The 24,068-nt window shown below is 41.5% G+C and overlaps 1 protein-coding gene and 1 long non-coding RNA gene across 3 annotated transcripts in view; one reads left to right on the forward strand and one right to left on the reverse strand.

Annotated features, from left to right (window-relative positions):
• The window catches only part of atp2b1a (ATPase plasma membrane Ca2+ transporting 1a), a 140,500-nt gene that overhangs the window by 61,176 nt on the left and 55,256 nt on the right, over positions 1-24,068 (forward strand). The gene's annotated exons all lie outside the window — the stretch shown is intronic.
• On the reverse strand, positions 6,846-23,908 carry LOC130927926 (uncharacterized). The gene is made up of 3 exons (XR_009066554.1): positions 23,685-23,908; positions 7,038-7,143; positions 6,846-6,963 (listed from the first exon to the last, which is right to left on the reverse strand). It is a non-coding gene; the product is annotated as an uncharacterized LOC130927926 (long non-coding RNA).

A 24,068-nucleotide genomic window follows, 5' to 3' on the forward strand; every position in this document is an offset into this window, starting at 1 on the left:
AAAAGTTTAAATTAGCCAATAAATATTGTTCCACTTCACGATTGTGTCCCACTTGTTGTTGATTCTTGACAAAAAAATTAAATTTCATATCTTTATGTTTGAAGCCTGAAATGTGGCGAAAGGTTGAAAGATTCAAGGGGGCCGAATACTTTTGCAAGGCACTGTATTAGAGAGGTCTTTAATTGTCAACATGGGTAAACCTTAACCATGAGAGACAGAATGTGGATAAAAAACCCAGAAAATCCCATTGTTTGATTTTTAAAGAATTTATTTGCAAATCATGTTGAAAAATAAGTATTTGGTCAATACCAAAAGTTCATCTCAATACTTTGTTATGTACCCTTTGTTGGCAATAAGGGAGGCCAAACGTTTTCTGCAACTCTTCACAAGCTTTTTACACACTGTTTCTGGTATTTTGACCCATTCCTCCATGCAGATCTCTTCAGAGCAGTGATGTTTTGGGGCTGTCGTTGGGCGACACGGACTTTCAACTCCCTCCACAGATTTTCTGACTGAGACTGGCTAGGCCACTCCAGGACCTTGAAATGCTTCTTACGAAGCCACTCCTATGTTGCCCTGGCTGTGTGTTTGGGATCATTGTCATGCTGAAAGACCCAGCCACGTCTCATCTTCAATGCCCTTGCTGATGGAAGGAGATTTTCACTCAAAATCTCTCGATATATGGCCCCATTCATTCTTTCCTTTACACAGATCAGTCGTCCTGGTCCCTTTGCAGAAAAAGCATGATGTTTCCACCCCCATGCTTCACAGTAGGTATACTGTTCTCGGGGATGCAATTCAGTATTCTTTCTCCTCCAAACACGAGAACCTGTGTTTCTACCAAAAAGTTCTATTATGGTTTCATCTCACCATAACACATTCTCCCAGTCCTCTTCTGGATCATCCAAATGCTCTCTAGCGAACCGCAGACGGGCCTGGACGTGTACTGGCTTCAGCAGGGGGACACGTCTGGCAGTGCAGGATTTGAGTCCCTGGCGGCGCATTGTGTTACTGATAGTAGGCTTTGTTACTGTGGTGCTAGCTCTCTGTAGGTCATTCACTACGTCCCCCCGTTTGGTTCTGGGATCTTTGCTTACCGTTCTTGTTATCATTTTGACGCCACGGGGTGAGATCTTGCATGGAGCCCCAGATCGAGGGAGATTATCAGTGGTCTTGTATGTCTTCCATTTTCTAATAATTGCTCCCACTGTTGATTTCTTTACACCAAGCGTTTTATCTATTGCAGATTCAGTCTTCCCAGCCTGGTGCAGGTCTACAATTTTCTCTCTGTTGTCCTTCGACAGCTCTTTGGTCTCGGCCCGAGTGGAGTTTGGAGTGTGACTGACTGAGGTTGTGGACAGGTGTCTTTTATACCGATGAGTTAAAACAGGTGCCATCAATACAGGCAACGAGTGGAGCCTCGTTAGACCTCGTTAGAAGTTAGACCTCTTTGACAGCCAGAAATCTTCTTGTTTATAGGTGACCAAATACGTATTTTCCACCCTAATTTGGAAATAAATTATTTGAAAATCAAACAATGTGATTTTCTGTTTTTTTTCCCACATTCTGTCTCTCATGGTTGAGGTTTACCCATGTTGACAATTACAGGCCTCTCTAATCTTTTCAAGTAGGAGAACTTGTACAATTGGTGGTTGACTAAATACTTATTTGACTGTGTCATTTGTACTGATTTTTCTGAATGCATGTTACTCATATCTTTATTATTAAAAACACAACAAAAAGTAAATGTTTACATTCTCCAATTTTAATATACATCCTTTGTTCTTCAGTAGTTAAAATTGAGATTTGGCATTTAGTATGTGAGGAAATTAGGGAAAATAAAAATTAGGAGATGGAGGTTGGGGTTAGAGCTGTTTTTGTTAACTTTTATTTTGCAAATTATTGAAAAACTACTGAATTAAATGAATGATAAATAAATAATAATAATAAATAAATGAATAAACTGAATGAAAATCAGTTTTTGTATGTGTTATAGAAATAACCGACCAAAACAGTTTTCTTTGCATTTCAGTAGTTTAAAATATTCTTCGTTTGAAATTTATTTATATATTTATATAGACACACACACACAAAGTCCAGTAGAACTTTTTATTGCATACCTGGTATGAGTGACAATAGTTAAATCAACCTTTGACTCTCAAAGGCCAAATTCGTGAAATTAAAACATGTATAAACTTTTTTAAACCCTGAGTTTTGGCTCGGCAAGACCAAAGAGTGCAACTTTCATGAAATTTAGTAGTAATAATTGACCACAGCATCCTGTCTCTCTGTTAGCCTCCCTCTCTGTGCACCACCAGCAACACACACCTAGCTGCTTAGCTTAGTTTAGCTTACTTTGCTTACTTCTACAGCACTTTTGAATAGGCTTGCCACCCGTCCTTTGAAATAAGGAATCATTCCGAATTGGGAATTAAAAGTGTCGTTCCGTATTGAACCAATATGGAATACATTTACAGTGCTGGCAAAAGTATTGGCTCCCCTGCAATTCTGTCAGTTAATGCTCAGTTTGACCCAGATAATGATTGCAATTGCAAATTCTTTGGTAGTAATAGCTTCATTTATTTTGCCTGCAATGAAAAAAACACAAATATCTTTCTATTTCTGAAAGATTAAAACCCTACTTTTGAAACGGGTCTCAAATTACGGCGGCATTTCTTTCAGTAAAAGACATAAAAAGTAAAGTAGACGAAGTTAGCTGACCTTTGTCTTGGTAGCAGTTGCTGTTGTAGCCTCAAACTCTTGTGTTCGTTCACGTTTCGTCTTCAAATGTTTTATCAAGTTCGAGGTATATAAACTGGCCGATTTAACTCTACCTCTCAAAACTTTCAGGCCGCAAATCTTGCATGCAGTTATTGTACTCGACGTAGATTATAAACTGAAATATGTCCGGACCGCTGGCATTTTAATTTCATAGTTAGTTTTTCCTACATATGAAAAAGCTGCCCCGGCACTGGTTAAGAGCGGCTATTGGTCCTTTGTTTTTCCTACATATGAAAAAGCTGCCCCGGCATCGGTTAAGAGCGGCTATTGGCCTGCTCTCATTGGTCTGAAGCTGACCAATAGCGATAGCTGCTTGGCATGCAAAGTGATCACGTGTCATCACACAACTGAGAGTGAGAGACCGGTAAATGGTATCGGCGCCCTCTTTGTTGGTACTCGCCAATACCACAATTTTGGGCCGGATAGGCCCCCCTGCCAATACTGGTATCGGTGCATATGTAATTGGAACTTCAATATTTCCTATTATATCTGCAATTCTTCACCTCCACCACCTCATCTACTCCCGTCGTGTTGTCCCACCCATGCCAACGGACGATTCATGTCGCAAATGATGAGTCATCAATCACTGCCAGCAATCAAAGATCCAATCAGAGGAACTTCGCCAGGGTCCCGTCTGCAACGATTGATGGAAACATTTATCATTTTACAGTACCCTCCCAAAGACGTCACATTTTCAATCTGCTGGGATTGAATGGACGAGTTAAGTGACGTGACCTTGGAATACGTTCACAAAAATTGAGGGGTGCTTGGATCCCGTCATTAGTATGCGCAGCATTATTCTGCTCTAATGTCATCACGCGAGCGAGCGCTTCCAGGCTCTCGGCACTATTCTCCTGAAGCAACACAGAATGTGCAAAAAGATAGGTGCCAAATGGGAGTGAGATTTTGCAGCATTATCAGTGTCACAGTCAGTCTTGGACAAAAGACCTCTTATTTTGTTGTTGTTGAGAGAAAAATGTTTTTTTTTTCGCATTTCTTGAGAGCAAATTTCACCCGAAGGGACTAGTGGGGGGGATTCCCAGTCTATCTTGCTTCTATGCTAATAAACACACACATTCTCACAGTCCATCAGGTGTGTGACTAAGCGTGCCGTTGTCAGCGTGACAGAGAATGAGACTCGATAGTGCCGCCGCCCACACAAACACACACACACAGGCCTCCCTGTTCCCCATCTGTCACCCGCTATTCGGCGGACCACAGTGTCACCTGTCAAAAGTGCTGGTCATCGATTGCTACTGGAAGTTGGGCCGTGTCGCTATTAGATTTCCGACAACTGTTGGGGGCGTTTTGACCATGGCAGCTGTTTGGACACAGAGCTCCCATTGTGGCCGGCCAGCTGACTTTAAAGATCGCATCACAGATAGTTAATGGTCGCCTGTGGGATAAACGACATTTTAGCTCATTCACGACAATAGTCGTCAAATCCTAGGAGGGCTTTTTTGCTGCCACTCGAAATGGATTGGACGTTTATTAGCGTCAAAGGCAGCCAAAGAGTTGAAGTTCAAATGAATTGATTCAAGCTAATTAGATCACAGCAAAACAGCGTTGCGACTTGACACGAGCTTGTAAAACCCGAGCCTGCCCTTCCTTTACCGCTTGTTGACACTCCTGTATTGCTTTATTAGAACACCTCCATGTTTGTTTGTGTCCGTGCGGGCGTCATGTTCTCCAAGAAAAGGAGGAAAAGGAGACCGCGAGGCTGTGAGCAGTCTCCATGTCCCTCCGCATCCTCAGGTTACTCACCGGTCTCATCCATTATTACTGGGTCACATCCATAATGGATGTTGCCGGTACAATGCCACCGAGCGACGCTCCAGGCTGAGGCTGGACGCTGGCTTTGGCAGCCCGGAGCGTCGCGTGGTTGTGACCTACATAAACCAGAAAAATTGTTGATGACTCAACAGGAGGGTGAAAATATGATCACATGTATACTTTTATATTACAAGTTCTTACAGTATTGTATTTTTCAGACCCCTTTTTTGAGATGTGTATTTTTGTCATTTAGCTGAATAACCATCAGCCTGTTATGTTAACATTAAATATACAGTGGGATGAAAAAGTATCTGTACCTTTTGGAATTTGTCACATTTCTGCATAAAATCACCATCAAATGTGATCTGATCTTTGTCAAAATCACACAGATGGAAAAGGTGTCTGCTCTGCTCAACTAAAACCACCTAAACATTTATAGGTTTTCATATTTTAATGAGGATAGTATGCAAACAATGACTGAAGGGGGAAAATAAGTAAGTGAACCATCACTTTTAATATTTTGTGCTCCCCCCCTTTGGCAGCAATAACTTCAACCAGACGCTTCCTGTAGCTGCAGATCAGTCAGGCACATTGATCAGGACTAACCTTGGCCCATTCTTATCTACAAAACTGCTGTAGATCAGATTCCTGGGATGTCTGGCATGAATCGCGATCTTTAGGTCATGCTAAAGCACAGGTGTCAAACCGATTCCAGAAAGGGCCTAGTGGGTGCAGGTTTGCTTTCCAACCATGAAGAGGACACCTTTTCACCAATTAGATCTTTTACATGTGTAATCAGTTAAACTTTGTCAGGTGCTGCTTGTTTCAGCAGGAAGTTCATTGGTTAAACTCTCTGCGCGTTATCGGTTGGAACCAAATCCAGCACCCACTAGGCCCTTTCTGGAATCGGTTTGACACCTGTGTGCTAAAGCATCTCAATGGGGTTCAAGTCTGGACTTGGCCACTCCAGAACGTGCATTTTGTTCTGGAATCGGTTTGACACCTGTGTGCTAAAGCATCTCAATGGGGTTCAAGTCTGGACTTGGCCACTCCAGAACGTGCATTTTGTTCCTCTGAAACCATCCTGAAGTTGATTTATTTCTGTTTTGGATCATCATCCTCTTTTTAGCTTCAACTGTCTGACAGACGGCCTCAGGTTTTCCTGAAAAACACACTGATAAACTTTTAAATTCATTTTTCCATTAATAATTGCAAGTTGTCCAGGCCCTGAGGTAGCAAAACAGCCCCAAATCATGATGCTCCCTCCACCATGCTTCATGGTCGGGATGAGGTGTTGATGTTGGTGAGCTGTTCCATTTTTTCCCCCACAGATGACGTTGTGTTACTCCCAAACAATTTAACTTTGATTTCATCAGTCCACAAAATAATTTGCCAAAACTTCTGTGGTGTCCAGGTGCCTTTTTGCAAACATTAAACGAGCAATAATGGTTTTTTTTAGACAGTAGTGGCTTCCTCTGTGGAGTCCTCCCATGAACCACTCCTGGCCAAAGTTTTACATAAAGTTGATGTGTGCACATAGATATATATTGGACTGTGCCAGTGATTTCTGTAGCAGACAGTCTAGGGGTATTTTTTTTTACCTCTCTTAGTATTCTGCGCTGAACTCTTGGCATCATCTTTGGTGGACGGCCACTCCTTGGGAGAGAAGCAACAGTGCCAAACTCTCTCCATTTGTAGATAACTTCTCTGACTGTCGATTGACGAACATCCAGACTTTTAAAGATGGTTTTGTATCCTTTCCCAGCTTATCCTTAATTGCCGGTCTTCAGCCAGCTTTTTTGACCAAGTCATGATACACATCAGACAATGCTTCTCATCTAGACAATTCTGACCAGGTGTGTGCTTTATAGTGAGTAGGTCAGCTTTAGACCACTCATCAGTGATTGGGCACAAAATTAAGGCAAAAATTAAGTCATTTAATGTTGTGAATCACCCGTTAAAGTTGTTAAAATTGCTCCCGTTATTGCATTAGTTCCCTTCTGTCTATTTTCGACATGTGTAAGTTTTAAAAATGTTTCATCATTTAAAGATAGATTTAAGTTAAGTTTTGCCGATTTAGGAGCATTTTAGATAAAAAGTGATTTAGGTTCGCCAGGAAGGTTCTCTACAACAGAGCCTTCATGAGAAGTCTACTGCTTTAAGATGGCAGGTGTTTACTAACGCATCTAGTTCTTTATTACATATGTTGCTAATTGTTAGGGAGCGCAAGGAGGAGAGGATCACGGTGCAGACAAACAGGGCTTGTGATGAGCAATGCTTTATTAGCGACACCAAGGACGAAGTGTTGTAGTAGCGTGCTCTGTTCAGGGTGGCTGAGCCGGCGTGAGGCGAGGGAGCTCGGAAGGAGGCAGGCGTGGAATCCGACAAGGGGCAAGCAGAGAACAGGTCCTGGGGCAAGAGAAAAAACAAGTCGTGAGCCGGTGATCAGAGAACGTATCCAAGCAATGCAAGAAACAACTGACGGTGGAACCAGACGAGTTGATCGGGCGACGTGGTGGTGCGTCTGCTGGGCTTTTAAAGCTGGCTGATGTAAACCGCTCTCAGCTGTGGCCGCTCCACCCGTCTGACCTGTAATCAGCCAAACTCCCCTCACCTGAGGAAGGCTTCAGGAAGAAGGGGCGGAGGCCCTAACACTAATTCCGCTGTGTCTGTCATTTGCATCTAGTTCTGTATATATGTGATATCTACCGAAGCATCATGTGGACGTAGTTTGTAGGCTATCGACTACAGTCAGGTATTATTGGAGCCACCTAGCATAGTAGCATCGTGTTTGCAACGGCGTCACACTCTTTTTCCAGACTTTTCTCGCGGCAGTCAACCAACATCGTAACGCATGCCTTTCCCGCCCCAGTCACGGTAACGGCATTGCCAAGATGAGAAAAGTAATTAATTAGATTACTCACTACTGAAGAAAATAACACCGTTAGTGACGCCGTTATATTCTCATGTCGTTATTAACAACACTGCTTATTTTTCCCTCTTCTGGCATTGTTTGCATGCTATCCTCATTAAAATATGAAAACCTATAAATGTTTGGGTGCTTTTAGTTCAAGCAGGCACAGTTTTTTCATCTGTGTGATTTTGAAAAAGATCAAATCACATTTGATGGTGATTTTATGCAAAAATTTGAATAATTCCAAAAGGTTTAGGTACTTTTTCATACCACTGTACCTATTCAGCATGTTCTTTATTTTTTCAAGAAATTTCTGTTCTTGGGGTGGGTTTAAAAATAAATAAATAAATAAACTATGACAGTTATAGCCCAGTGTAGTTTTCTTATGTTAAATATGGTTATTAACTACCGTCCAAAACAAGGCCTTGAACTGACTTTTTGCCTTAGTTCAACAAATCCAAACATGAAAATCCAGATAACAACCTTCAAGATGATTTGCAGACTTTAGTGCCGTACTCCCATCTGTTCTTTTTGCCTTTTTTAGCCAGTAGCTACTGCTCTGGAGAATGTTTTCAGTCACTTGCATCCTCCCTTTTGTTTGAAACTTTCAAGTAAACCTGAAAATTCAGCCAGGGGCATATCGCCAACCTCGACCAACTAGACCTTGAAGACCAAGCGAGGTTGGATGTAAACCCCCCCACTCCTGTGCTCAGTTTTAGGGCGAGGTCTCTGGCGTGAGCTCACACTTGCCATGACTTATTTGGACTCCTCTGGGTGGTTCTGGAACGGGGCTAGCCAAAAGTAGGCTAGTCGTTAAACTGGGTTACGGGTGGTAATCACGCGGTCTGCTCTCTGTGGACTCTGTGTCACATGACCCATAAACCTCGGAAAACTCCTTGGGTGCACGTCACGTGACACACCAGGGCGGAAAGTTTCCATAAACCATTAGTAGAAAATAGATGACGGTGGAGGAAAATTGTATGTTTTTTTGTATGCTAAAAGTCAAGAGTTCACATATTTATGAGTGTGTTTAAAAGGAACTTCCCACTGTCTTTTTAGACAGTACAAAACCTTGTTTTTTTGCATTGGGAGCTGAAGATTGGCCAAACGGTCATGTAAATGATGCTGTCAGTCTCTTAATTGTTCGTGTATGGCTGTCAATGGCAGCCAAAGTGTGAATTGATTAATCACAAGGTCATATTTACGAGTCATTCATTTAAGACATTCATTGCTGCCATTTTTACTGCAGCTAAGAGAATTCCACCTCACCAAATGGGTATATGACACACACACATGCACGCAGAGGTCATTACATTACCACTAAGCGTCTCCATAAGCATCTCCATAAAGCCGTGCAGGCATATCTGACATATCCATCTGCTACACTAGGATCATGCCCAATCCCCCCTCCTCTTATTGCCCCCCACCTCTCTCTAAATCGGGGGTTGGGGGTGTGCCGGTCAGCGGTCGTGGTGACGGAACATTGTGTAATGACAGGGTTGTTCCTGGTGTTTTTAGGCCACATCTACATGTCTTTTATTGGACCTGAATGGAATACCGTAATTTTTTATTTTTTACGATAAACCGCGCCTGACTGGCCACCACCCACAGAATTTGACACCATAACGGCATTTGTTCATCGATAAGCCGCCCTGGACTATAAGCCGCAGTGGTTCTCACTGTATTATGAGATATGTACACCAAAATATATTAACCGGTAACACTCTGACACTGGCATCATAATATTGTCTTAAGGCCAAAAACAACACAATAAAGCTTTGAACCAATTGGCTGCAAAGCTTCATTGCTTCAACAAGCTTCATTTGGCCATCACTGCTCCCTTGGAGGAGACAGTCAACCTCTGCTGCCACCTGCTGTCAACACTGTTGTCGTCCAGCATGCCTCCAAGCATGCATTGCAGCGCTACAGATATAAATAACAATAAAAATGCATGTTCTGTGCTAATTATGTCTTCAGTTACTGTTCCAGTTGTTTCATTAATTGCTAGTTATAGTATTTGCAAGCTTTCCCCTACATATTAACAATTGTGGCGCTGCGCCACACACAAATAAAAGCTGCCACACCTCGCAGATGAGTTTTTTTTTTTTTTTTTTGTAAAATTCATTCTAATTATTAATTTGTATTATTCATCATGACGTCTAAATGAATATAAGAAGCTCATTTTTAAGCACTATTTACCATAAGTCGTCTGAAATAGCACGACAAATACAAATTGTTCCTTTACACGCTTTATTTTGAAAAGCACATCAGTTCTCCTACTGAAGGTTTGCGCCTGGAGTACGTCGGCACGGAGATCAAAATGGGGAGAAAAAAACACAGGAAGGCATTTGAAGTTAAGGAATTTCTCTGGCTTATACTGTAAAAACGACATTAATAGTAACATTGACGTAAGTTCTTTATGGCGTGTCTTGGACCCGAATCGTCGCCTCCTAGCATAGCATTTGTTCGGCGCTGACATCACTCGTTGTAAATTCAGATGAGGATTTCGAAGTACGGTATTTTGGACGAGGGTCCGCTAACAAAATGACCATTATTGTTGTGGTGATCTAGACCGTCACGTTTCTAAATATTGAATTGGCGTCTGAAGCTAATTAAATATTTCAGAACGTGGGGCACACGCTCCCCGTATTCGAAGGTATTAGCTCTCACGTTCTGAGGAGTAGAAATAACCAAATGGTTATGGCAAGCGGGGTATTTTAATCAAGTGCGTAGGTTTGCATAGGGACGGTAGGGACATATCACTCGCAACTTTTCAGGATGCTCAAATTGTCTCCACCAACTTTTAAGCAACCTTATTTGCATTCTATCAAGGGCGTAGGTTTGCATAGGGACGGTAGGGACATAACACTGCCAACTTTTCAGGATGCTGAAATTGTCCCTACCAACTTTTAAGCAACCCTATTTGCTTTATATAATGGCTTCAGTTATATTGGTCATTTAGACGGTCTTCCCATATGTTGTAAGAAGAATTGACCCGACCATTTTTAAGTGAATTACAGTACTTTCATCATGTTTAGACTTACAGTGGGGAGAACAAGTATTTGATACACAGTCAATGGGAAAACCCATTGGCAGTGTATCAAATACTTGTTCTCCCCACTGTACATTGACCCCTTTTCACTCGCTGAATGTACCAGTCCATTTTTCCCCCCTCAAACGCACGTTTGATTGGCTGATTACTTGACCCCCCCCCACACACACACACACACACACACTGACACACGCGCATTCACAGCCCAACAGAAATACAACATGCTGCCTCCTCCGCCCCCTTTGAAGACAAGGGATACTAGAAGTTGTTTCCTGCCAGCAGAAGCCACTGCAAGTAATGTAAAAAGATGTCAATGTTGTGGAGGTGGGGAACACACCACTAATTTTGCTACTGAAAGTCCACCCTGCATCAGAGTTAGCATAACATTAATCTGTGTGAATTTCTCGAACTCAAGGAGGTAGCTGCGTTGAGAGAAATATCCTCCTGTTAGGGCTGTCAAACGATTAAAATTTTTTGTGTATAAACTAGGGCTGTCAAAATTATCGCGTTAACGGGAGGTAATTCATTTTTTAAAAAATTAATCACGTGAAAATATTTGACGCAATTAACGCACATGCCCCGCTCAAACAGATTAAAATGACAGTACAATGTAATGTCCGCTTCTTACTTGTTTTTTGGCCCTCTGCTGGCGCTTGGGTCCAACTGATTTTACGGGTTAGTACCATGAGTGAGCATGGTGTACTTATTGACATCAACAATGGCGAGCTACTTGTTTATTTTTTGATTGAAAATTTTACAAATTTTAATAAAACGAAAACATTAAGAGGGGTTTTCATATATAATTTCTATAACTTGTACTAACATTTATCTTTTAAGAACTACAAGTCTTTCTATCCATGGATCGCTTTAATAGAATGTTAATAATGTTAATGCAATCTTGTTGATTTATTGTTATAATAAACAAATACAGTACTTATGTACAGTATGTTGAATGTATATATCCATCTTGTGTCTTATCTTTCCATTCCAACAATAATTTACAGAAAATACGGCATATTTTATAGATGGTTTGAATAGCGGTTAATTACGATTAATTAATTTTTAAGCTGTGATTAACTAGATTAAAAATTTTAATCGTTTGACAGCCCTAGTATAAACCAAAATCAATCAACAAATAAGCTGCAGGATTCAAAATGAGTGGGGAAAAAGTAGCAGCTTATAGTCCGAAAATTACAGTAAGTACTCCTTACCCTTATGTTATTATTAATATTAAATGTGTTTTTCAGTCCAGGTTTCTGTCAACCAAAAGTTGAATTTAGATTTATCAGCCTGCTCCCGAGGGTTTACATCATGGTGGAGGTGTAGTGTATGTTTGTGTGGAGTGTGAGCGGTCTTGTACCACCCCAAGCACGATATGCCCTTCCTGGCTCTTCCTCTCTCCCGGGGGAAAGCCCCCCCATGCGAAAGGAAAGAAATGGGGTGTAAAGGGCGCCGAGTTCCCATTGGATCTGCCCCCGTCTTTGCCATCTGAACCCATTTCAAGGCTAGTCGGCATAGAAATTCGCAAGGTTCTAATTAAATTGACAAGAATTGATCCTGGATCAGCAAACACAATGTTTCTTAATTGTCCAAGTCCCCTTGTGTTCCTCTCTGGTCTCATTTATTCCAGCTCCAAACCCTTTCCGCTGTTTTTACGCACCACTTGTTATTTTGGTCCTGTGTGTTTTTATGTTTTCCATTTTGGCTTCTCCTCGGATCTAAATGCAGGATCTCAGGTGGTTTCTCATCCGTGTTTTGCGGTATCAATTGTATTTATGTGCCCCAGATTCTGTAGCCAGCCGTGCAGTAAATACAGAGGCAATTGACGAAAAACAGAAGGTGGAAAACATGCCCGCAACTGAAACGCGCCAACACCCTTCTATGGTACTTTTGTACTGAGGACCCACACACACAGAGACATTTATACACCCTATATAGTCTTTCACTAACACATGCACTTATTAGGCTGGGTGGGACGCTTTGTCCTGACAGTTTGCACTTGCGGTGACTTATTGTCGGCAAGCTGAACCCTGGCTAGGTTGTTTCATGGTCACGGCGCGGGACAAAATGCAGTCACTGAGCTCAAGAACGACAACTAAATTATAAAGGGGTTGAGATATTGAGACATAGTTTCTACCATTGATGGCACATAGACTTCACTATCAGTTAATGGGGCTCGGGGCCGATCCGTAGAGGGCCTATTATCAAAAACTTCAAATAAATACAGTGCCCTCCATAATTATTGGCACCCCTGAAAAAGATGTGATTATCTTAGCTTTTAATATATATCTTTTTAATTCAAATAATATGGGACCTTAATGGAAAAAAAGAGTAAAAATCCAACCTTCAATACAAGTGCATTCATTCAGTGGGGGAAAAATCCCACATAAAGAAATATTTGACATCAAATAATGTGTGTCACAATTATTAGCACCCCTGGTGTTAATACTTTGTACAACCCCCTTTTGCCAACAAAACAATGTCTGGGGACTGAGATGCCAATAGGAGGAGCTTGATTTTGTGTCTGGTGAACCATTTCTGTGTGAATTTGGCCATATGTTTAGGGTCATTGTCTTGCTGAAAGACCCAGTGACGACACATCTTCAGCTTTCGGGCAGAGGGCAACAGATTTTAATTTAAAATGTCCCGATATTTCAAAGCATTCATGATGCCATGCACCTAACAAGGTTCCCAGGGCCTTTGGAAGCGAAACAGCCCCACAGCATCATTGACCCACCCCCATACTTCACAGTGGGTATGAGGTGCTCACACAAAAATACACACGGTCCCAGGCTTCAACTGGGACCGTGTGCTTTGGTCAAATGAGACCAAGATTGAGCTTTTTGCCAACAAACACTCTAAGTGGGTCTGGCGTGCCACGAAAGATGCGCATGCTGAAAAGCACCTCATACCCACTGTGAAGTATGGGGGTGGGTCAGCGATGCTGTGGGTCTGTTTCGCTTCCAAAGGCCCTGGGAACCTTGTTAGGGTGCAAAAACACATCTTTTTCAGGGGTGCCAATAATTATGGAGGGCACTGTATTTTCAAAACAAAAGCCGCTAGCGACCTAAAACCAAAACAGACACCTCTCTTGGGCATATATGAGTCTCCATCTGCAGCGACATCAAAAAATTCAAAGTCGTTCCCTCATAAAATCCCGATTAATACATTTTTATACAAATAAAATAAAACTTAAAATTACAATAAAATTTAGCCAGACTGCCAGAATCGCACCAGCCGGACCACCGGACCTGCGCCGGAGCAGCTCCAATGCCCCGGGCTGGCAGACTTCGAAATCCCGGCCAAAAGGCCAAACTCGGCGCAATTTATTCAGGTCGACCGCAATCAAACAGCAAGGCGAAACAGACTCAGGCAGGGAGGCAAGGTCACCAGTGTTTGGCATGTTACTCGAAAAAAGTAATTAGTTATAGTTACTCACTACTTCTTCCAAAAAGTAACTGAGTTAGTAACTGAATTACTCTATAGTAAATGTAACAAGTTACCATGGAAAGTAATTATTTCCGTTGCTTTAAAAAGAAGTTGTTTTATGTCAAAGAATTTGAAATTTTCTGAGGAGTATTCAATTCAGTTGAAAAGAGAAGAACAGACAGGTAGTTGTGCCTGTAATTGTCAACATGGGTAAACCTCAACCATGAGAGACAGAATGTGGAAAAAAAAAATTGAAAATCACATTGTTTGATTTTTAAAGAATGTATTTGCAAATCATGGTTGAAAAAAAGTATTTGGTCAATCCCAAAAGTTCATCTCAATACATTGTTATGTACCCTTTGTTGGCAATAACGGAGGCCAAAAGTTTTCTGTAACTCTTCACAAGCTTCAGAAGCTTTTCACACACTGTTGCTGGTATTTTGGCCCATTCCTCCATGCAGATCTCCTCTAGAGCAGTGCTGTTTTGGGGCTGTCGTTGGACAACACAGACTTTTCACTCCCTCCACAGATTTTCTATGGGGTTGAGATCTGGAGACTGGCTTGGCCACTCCAGGATCTTCTTATGAAGCCACTCCTTTGTTGCCCTGGCTGTGTGTTTGGGATCATTGTCTTGCTGAAAGACCCAACCATCTTCAATGCCCTTGCAGATGGAAGGAGATTTTCACTCAAAATCTCTCGATACATGGCCCCATTCATTCTTTCCTTTACACAGATCAGTCGTCCTGGTCCCTTTGCAGAAAAACAGCCCCAAAGCATGATGTTTCCACCCCCGTGCTTCACAGTGGGTATGGTGTTCTTCGGATGCAATTCAGTATTCTTTCTCCTCTAAACACGAGAACCTGTGTTTCTACCAAAAAGTTCTATTTAGGTTTCATCTGACCATAACACATTCTCCCAGTCCTCTCCTGGATCATCCAGATGCTCTCTAGCGAACTGCAGACCGGCCTGGACGTGTACTGGCTTCAGCAGTGGGACACGTCTGGCAGTGCAGGATTTGAGTCCCTGGCGGCGCATTTTGTTACTGATAGTAGCCTTTGTTACTGTGGTCCCAGCTCTCTGTAGGTCATTCATTAGGTCCGCCCGTGTGGTTCTGTGATTTTTTCTCACTGTTCTTGTTGTCATTTTGACACCACGGGGTGAGATCTTGCATGGAGCCCCAGATCGAGGGAGATTATCAGTGGTCTTGTATGTCTTCCGTTGTCTAATAATTGCTCCCACAGTTGATTTCTTTACACCAAGCGTTTTACCTGTTGCAGATTCAGTTTTCCCAGCCTGGTGCATGTGTACAATTTTGTCTCTGGTGTCCTTCGAGAGCTCTTTGGTCTTGGCCATAGTGGAGTTTGGAGTGTGACTGACTGAAGTTGTGGACCGGTGTCTTTTATAACAATAATGAGTTAAAACAGGTGCCATTAATACAGGTAACGAGTGGAGCCTCGTTAGACCTCATTAGAAGAAGTTAGACCTCTTTGACTGCCAGAAATCTTGCTTGTTTGTAGGTGACAAAATACTTATTTTCCACTCTAATTTGGAAATAAATTCTTTAAAAATCAAACAATGTGATTTTCAGTTTTTTTTTTTTTTTTCAATTTCTGTCTCTCATGATTGAGGTTTACCCATGTTGACAATTACAGGCCTCTCTAATCTTTTCAAGTTGGAGAACTTGCACAATTGGTGGTTGACTAAATACTTATTTAGAACGCAGAGTGTGTTTAAATTTATCACAGTGAAAGGTGAAAGCCACCTCAACGCTCTATGGGTTGGCCCCCTACAGGAAGGCATGGTGCAAAGTCTGTGGGAGTTGTCTTGTCAACTGATGGTGGAGTCTATGGATGGCGATAGTTGCGCTCATTCACAATCATAATGTATGGGATTGAAAGATGATTTTTCATTCAGATTAAAAAAATGCCAACACATCACCATTCGTTAGTATAGCGCCACCTACAGTAGCGAGGAAAAAAAAACATGTTTTTGTTCATTAATCGTTTTTTTGTGCGACGTCATGCCTATTTCCAGTCTACACGCCTTTCACAATGACTCCTTGTCCCATTTTTCATTTTTTCTCCCTCTCGCCCGACAACTCTGGCCTTTGTCCCGTCGGACGCTCGACCCCCAGCGGCTGCCCTAGCGACTGCCTGCAGTAAATTCCTGTGGCGGTTGGAAACACAAACATGGGCCGTCCACCATCGAAGCGATGATACAAGTGGAGCTTTGTGCGGCGGCGCTCACAAGCGCTGCTTTCAGACACCTGTATCATTTATTCTTATCAGTCTTTTTTCTGCCACTTTGCGCATTAATTGGAGCTGCCATGAGCAGGGGAAAATGTGATTACAGTCATTTCAGCAAGCTTAATGACCTGTTGGCCTAAACACGATCAATGAACAAGACCTTTGATGATGTGTTTTCCGAGCCTTGCCCACACATCATCGAGCGTGTCTCAAAACATGCGACACTTCTCTTTTTCTCCTCCCTCTTGAAAAGGAGGAAGCCCACAAAAGCCTTCCCCTCTGTGCTAAAGTGCTGAGCCAGTGGAAAAAGCGACGTCCGTTGGAGAAACGGTGTCATGTAGAAAGATCAGATGACCTCGAGGAAGCCATATTCATACAGTGCTTGAGTAAGAAAAGCAACATTGTTATTTTCCGCTTGCTTGACCTAAAGGGGAACAACATCTCTTTCCAGTCAGCATGTAAAAATGTATTTTTTTTCCCTCTCTGATGAGCTGTGCTGTGTCATGCACTTTTTTTTCCATCCTCACTGAATAAGACATTGTTCCCAGTGTGAATAGATGAAGCACTTGAAAGCGGCCAGCTTTTCAAACATGTGATAAGATCACCGGGATGGATGGAAGTGATCACGTCATCGAGTGTTCGTACCAGAATGTACCGTGCTCCTCTGTCAAAAGTCTGAATGGGGCGTTACTGACTCAAAATAATCTCAAATAACAGTCATTAGTGGAAGTGATAACAGGCAGTCATTGGAAAATGGTGTACCTCTAGCAACTAGTTTAAGCCCCAATATTTTTTATACCCGTTTGTCTGACGATTATGGATTTTCAAAGATGATTTTTCATTCATTCTTTCATTCAATTCAAATTGAAATAAAATTAATTATAGTCCAACACGTGGTACTTATTAACAGTGTTGGGCACGTTACTTTAAAAAAGTAAGTAGTTGTAGTTACTAACTACTTATTCCAAAAAGTAACTTAGTTAGTAACTGAATTACTCTATAGTAAAAGTAACTAGTTACCAGGGAAAGTAATTATTTCCGTGACTTTAAAAATAAGTTGTTGTATGTCAAAGAATTCGATATTTTCTGAGCAATATTCGAGTCAGTTGAATAGAGAAGAACAGACAGGTAATTGTGTTATCGAACCTTGTAATATTTATTGCACCTCACCAGCAACAGATTTATCCTACACTTGAAGTGGAACAAAAATAAACAGTAAACAATATAAGTAAATAACAATCAGCAGTGAACAATATAAAGTGAGTTCAATCAATTAAATCTACCGTAATTTTCCGACTATAAGTCGCAGTTTTTTTCATAGTTTCATAGTTACACGACTTATGCGTGAAATTATTAACGCATTATTATGTCATTGTGTTTTTTGGGTGTTTTGGAGTGACACTGATGGTTTGTTAAACTTGTTAGCATGTTCTTTATGCTATAGTTTTCTGAATAATTGACGTTTGCATTTCGTTGTTCATGCATCATGTAACATTATAACACTGTACACTTATTCAGCATGTTGGTCTCTATTGTATTTTTACTTTAAATTGCCTTTCAAGATGACATATCTGTTTTATGTGTTGGATTTTATCAAGTAAATTTCCCTCCAAAATGCGACTTATACTCCGGTGTGACTTATATGTTTTTTTTCCTCTTTGTTGGGCATTTTATAGCTGGTGCGACTTATACTCAGGTGTGACTTATAGTCCGAAATATACGGTAACTCTCAGATCTTGAAACAACTGGTCAAGCAGACATACCCTACTGCAAGTATTTTGACTTGAAATAGTGTTTATATCTCCACCTCGTAAAGGACAAATTTTCCTCTGAATGCTCTGCCATCATATCCCTCTGCATCTGTTTTGCATGTGTGTGTTTGCCGCACGCGCTGTTCCGGTTTGTGTGTGAAAACACTGGCTCTGATTGGCTTACCATGACACATGACTCTAACCCTCAGCCAATCACAATCACTTCCATCGCATCTATCCAGGTGGTGCATTCAGGTAGCCTCGACCCCCTACTCCTCTCGTCACCTTCAAAGCGTCTGCCGTCCTCGAGATGGAAGTGGCATTCTTGCTGGCTGACAGTACGTCATAAGACGTACGTGCTGTAATATTCTGATACAGAATTATCTGAGGCACCCTAAAGTGCACACGGCGCCAATATTGTTTTGCTCGCATGATGCGGGAGTGAGTTAGCGACACGGCCTGCCGGGAGTCGTACGTTTGTGTTAATCTTGAAGTTATATGTGCTATTAAAGCAGTGCTTCTCAATTATTTTCTGTAACGCCCCACCAAGGAAGACGTAAATATTTCGCGCCCCCCCCAACTCTCTGCCGCCACTGTAAATAGTATCATTTGTCTATAATATTACTATTATAAGTACGCCTCAGCCTAACATTGTGTCCTTTTTTTCTATTAAAGAAAAAAAGTAACATAGATCAACTTATAATAAAGTATAACTTTATTAACATTGTTTTGCTTGTAACAGAAAAGACAACGCGCATCAATTTGCCTGAAGTAAAAAAAAAAAAGTCACATCCAAACTGTAAAAATACACTCAAGGTACATTTTTGACCATTTGATACTGAAAAATAAAATGTAATAAAATCAGTAAATAATAACAAATTCAAAATGATTAGAAACATTTACTCTTCAGGACAACATGCCAAAAAATTTGACCGAAAAAAACAAAACTGAATAGAAGGGGGGGGGGGGGTGTCTTTGGACAGAAGGAAAGTTTTTATTTTCGCTGATTCACCACAGTGCTCACTGTTTTACTGATATAACACTGACAAAGCGGGACGATTGTGACAATTGGCAATATTTGGCACGTTTTCGCTGAAAAACAATCAAGTGGCTTATCAATGAGATTGAGGTCTAATGTCTTTAAGTGGCGTCTTAACTGATTTTGCTTCAGAATCTCCGCTATAAGCATTTTTAGACTCAGTAAACAGTGGTCTTTCCTCATTTCCCACTATATTAAAAGTCAAAGCCAAAAGGCAAACGGCCCGAAAAAAGCGCATTCTCGGCGGTCGAGGGAGAACCCTAGGTGAGGGCGGTGGTCGTGACGATCCCAAGCCGAAAACGGCACTTCTCGGCCGGACACGTGAGAACCGGAGAAGTCAGTGGGTCGCTGCGTGTGCATGAGTCCAGCTCTGCATGAGTCTCTTCCGTGTGCTCTTGCTTACTTCAAAAATACTGCACGCACTTTGAAAATGAGGGCGCCACTGCCACCCACGGAGTGGATGTGCAAGTGCACTTTATTCTAGTACGGCAAAAAAAAAAAAAAAAAAGCATGTTCCCCGAGGTCCCTCGCGCCACCCCTGGCATCGCTCTGCGCCCCCACCATTTGAGAAGTACTGTATTAAAGAAACAGAGTGCCAGCACGTCCTGTGTGGTATATCTTTGCTAAGAAAAAGCACAAAACAAAATACGTGCGCTATTCTCGAACCTGAACGCACACCAAGTCTTAGATGACAAACAGAGCAGAGTAGACTCACTACGGCTGGTAGTTTCTTCAATTTATTCAGAGTAAGTAATGCACGCTTTTGACTGTCAGTAACGGTAACAGCAGAAAAAATTAGTTAAGATTACCCCGTTACTGAAAAAATAACAGCGTTATTCCCAACACTGCTTATTAAAATACATGAAATACAAATTGACACTTTACAAGTAGCATATAAAATTAAATTACTTATAAACCAGTGCAACAGAAGTGGCATTTTAAAACAAACCCCCAAAAAAGAGCGACAGTAGACATGTTCTCATTTTGGAATTTGCTGTTTAACCTTTAATTATTAGTCAAGCTGGCTCATCCCGTGCATGGCACTTCTGCCCCTGGCAGTTAACTTTCTATGTCGGGTTCAGCCCGCAACCACGACTAATTTGGTTCATTCTGAAAACCACTTCTTTCCATCACACTTGTATTTTTTAATCTGTGAAAGCATTCATGTCAAGTAGTTCTTTTCTGGGGGATTTTTTTGGGTGCGCCATGACACTGCCACGTGAGTCATGCAGTTAACGGTGATGACGACACATTAGCGTGCACAGGGACAAACGGCACTTGACATTTACTGTAGTTCACGAGATGCTTCGGAGCATGTGGCACGTTTCTCCTAAGGGCCAGAGTCTACAAACAAGACCACATCGGCGTGAAAAAAAGACCTCTAAATCAAGATTTCATTCACATCAGCAACGGGTAATAAATAAAAACAGCAGACATTTGTGTGGCCAGCCTGCAGCGGGTCTTAAGCATGAAATAGATTGGAGGTGGAGATTTGGTGCTTTTCATGGTAAATTCTGCTGCCTCGCACTTGGTTTCACATGCAGTTCAGTCGAATCCGCATCATTTAGACACGGCCATTTTTGGTTTCATGAAAGCCAAGCGCCTGCTGTCACTCTCTTGCTTCTTGTAATGACGTGAGCACACTCAAGGCCAACAACGAGGCGCTCTAACGCGACAATGATATGGCGCCGGTTGTACACAGTTACATTCTGGCCAAAAGTATTGTCACCCCTGCAATTCTGTCAGATAATGCAGATAATTTCTCCCAGAAAATGATTGCAATTACAAATGCTTGGGTAGTAATATCTTCATTTATTTAAAAACAAAATGGGGAAAATAATTGAATTCTTATAATTTTACACAAAACTCCAAAAATGAGCTGGACAAAAGTATTGGCACCCTTTGAAAAATCATGTGATGTTTCTCTAATTTTTGTAATTCACAGCACCGAACAGAACTGTTACTTACCTGTGGCACATAACAGGTGGTGGCAATAACTAAATCACACGTGCAGCAAATTAAAATGGATTAAAGTTGACTCAACCTCTGTCTTGTGTCCTTGTGTGTACCACATTGAACATGGAGAAAAGAAAGAAGACCAAAGAACTGTCTGAGGACTTAGAAGCAAAATTGTGAGGAAGCATGGGTGATCTCAGGGCTACAAGTCCATCTCCAAAGACCCAATTGTTCCTGTCTCTACAGTGCGCAGTGTCATCAATAAGTGTAAAGCCCATGGCATTGTGGCTAACCTCCCTAGATGTGGACGGAAAAGAAAAATTGACGAGAGATTCTAACGAAAGACTGTGCAGATGATGGATAAAGAACCGTGACTAACACCCAAACAAGTTCAAGCTGTCCTGCAATTCGAGGGTACAACAGTGTTAACCCGTACTATCCGTTGGCGTCCGAATGAAAAGGGACTCTATAGTAGGATACCCAGGAAGGCCCCACTTCTGACCCTGAGACATAAAAAAGCCAGGCTGGAGTTTGCCAAAACTTCCCTGAGAAAGCCAAAAACGTTTTTGGAAAAATGTTCTCGGTCAGATGAGACAAAAGTAGAGCTTCTTGGGAAAAGGCATCAACATAACAGTTTACAAAAAATGAGGCATTCAAAGAAAACACTGTCCCCACAGTCAAACATGGTGGAGGTTCCCTGATGTTTTGGGGTTGCTTTTCTGCCTCTAGCACTGGACTGCTTGCCCGTGTACGTGGCATTATGAAGTTAGAAGACTACCAACAAATTTTGCAGCATAATGTAGGGGCCAGTGTGAGAAAGCTGGGTCTCCCTCAGAGGTCATGGGTCTTCCAGCAGGACAATGACCCATAAAGCTCTGGAAAATGGTTTGAGAGAAAGCATTGAAGACTTCTAAAGTGGCCAGCAATGAGTCCAGACTTGAATCCTATCGAACACACTTGTGGAGAGATCTGAAAATGGCAGTTTGGAGAAGGCACCATTCAAAATCTCAAGACACTTGGAGCAGTTGACTCAAGAAGAATGGTCTAAAATTCCAGCAGAGCATTGTAAGAAACTCATTGATGGATACCTGAAGCGGTTGTTCGCAATTATTTTGTTTAAAGGTTGTAGTACCAAGTATTAGTTTTACTTTTATCCGGCCATTTTGGCAGTTTTGTGTAAAATGATAATGATTTCATTTTATTTTTTTTCATTCTCTTTAGTGTTTTTTCATTGCAAGCAAAATCACGATACTACAACCAAAACATTTGTAATTGCAATCATTTTCTGGGAGAAATTGAGCAATATCTGACTGAATTGCAGGGGTGCCAATACTTTTGACCCAGCATTGTAATGTAATCTAGAAACCTCTAAATCAGTACTTCTCAAATAGTGGGGCGAAAAGCGATGCTGGGGGTGGCGCATGTGACTTTGAGGAACATACTTTTTTGTCGAACTAGAATAAAGTGTAATTGCACATCCACTTAGTGGGTGGCAGTGCCACTCTCATTTTCAGCGTGTGCACAGTATTTTTGAACCAAACAAGAGCGCACAGCAAAGAGCACTGGAGATATGAAAAGCTAAGACAAGGAAATATGACAAAGCATATGTAGCACTTAGCTTTTGGCTTTGACTTTTAGTACAGTGGGAGACGAGGAAAGACCAGTCCGTCTACTTTGTCTAAAAATGTTCGCAGCGGACACCAGGAAATATTTTTTTCAGCGAGTGCCAAATTTTGCCTACAATCCTCCCGCTTTGTCAGTGTTACATCAGTAAACCAGCTAGCACTGGCAGCATCATATAAGGTGGCATACCAAGTTGCTCAGTGCAAAATAACCACACACCATAGCAAAAGAGCTGATACTGCCTGCAGCAAAAATAAAAACTGTTCCTCTGTCTAATGCCACGTCATTTTTGTTCTATTAATTTTTTTTTTTTTTTCGGTCTAATTGTTTGACATATTGTCCAAATGAGCTAATGTTGCTAATCACCTTGAATTTATTATTTTTTTTTTTTACTGATTTTATTAAATTTTATTTTTCAGGATCAAACGGTCCAAAAATTTATCTGTAGTTTATTTTTACAGAATGGATATGTGTGTGTGTTTTTTAACACTTTATTGTAAGTTGATCTAGATTACTTTTTTCTTTAATATTAATAAGAACACAATGTTATACAGAGTTGTACTTATAATAATAAGAATTTTATATACAAATGATACTACAGTATATTTACAGTCGTGGCAGAGAGTTGGGGGGGGGGGGGGGGGGGCGTTTACATCTTCCTGTGGGGGGACGTAATAGAAAACAATGGAGAAGCACTGCTCTAAATCCAGGGGCAGTTAATTGTCCTGGCTAAAAATTTGCTTCTGTTTTCACATTTCGACTAAAATGCCTCAATTACGCAACCTAACTTACATCAATCTCCACTCCTTTCACCCTGCTTGTGAGCTTCCTCTTCTTCTCTCTCCAAATCCTCCTCCACTTGACCTACACGTGACTCACAAGTTCCTAACCTAAACAAGTTCTAAACTCACACATCCACGTTTGTGCATGGTTGAACTTTCCCTGTGTTTGCAGAGCGGCCCTGTGTGCCGAATGCACGCGTTAATGATAAGTCCAATTATGTCGAGACACCAAGTGTATTACACACTGAGGTTTGACCCCTCTCTGTTTATCATCTACCACCACTAATGACTGTTTTTATGCTTTCATTTGCTCCCTTTTAAGCGTGCACCTCACTCACCTTTAAACTTTCCCATTGCTTCACTATACCAACAATTGTGGGGTTCATCTCCATGCAAATGCACTTGATGGGATTTCACACAACTCTCCTCATCACAAAGACCACAGGCATTAAAGGCGAAGAAGAGGAGAAAAAAAAATCTTACGTCATGGAAAGAATGACGTCAGGTTAGATTAGCAGGGAGGGGGACGAACTAACAGGGGTCTAGGAGGAGTCAGTGTTGCCTATCGGGAAACTGAGAATAAAAAAGTCAGCGATGCAGCACTGAGGTGCTGGTGTGTGCTTTGCTTTTCCTGCATCATAGGCTGCTGTGAACTCTTAAATAATCCAGTTATTACACAGACATGAGAGAGAGGGAGTACATGGGGGTGTCATGACGTAACC

Source organism: Corythoichthys intestinalis, chromosome 13 (assembly GCF_030265065.1).
Source record: "Corythoichthys intestinalis isolate RoL2023-P3 chromosome 13, ASM3026506v1, whole genome shotgun sequence".
Classification (NCBI taxonomy): domain Eukaryota; kingdom Metazoa; phylum Chordata; class Actinopteri; order Syngnathiformes; family Syngnathidae; genus Corythoichthys; species Corythoichthys intestinalis.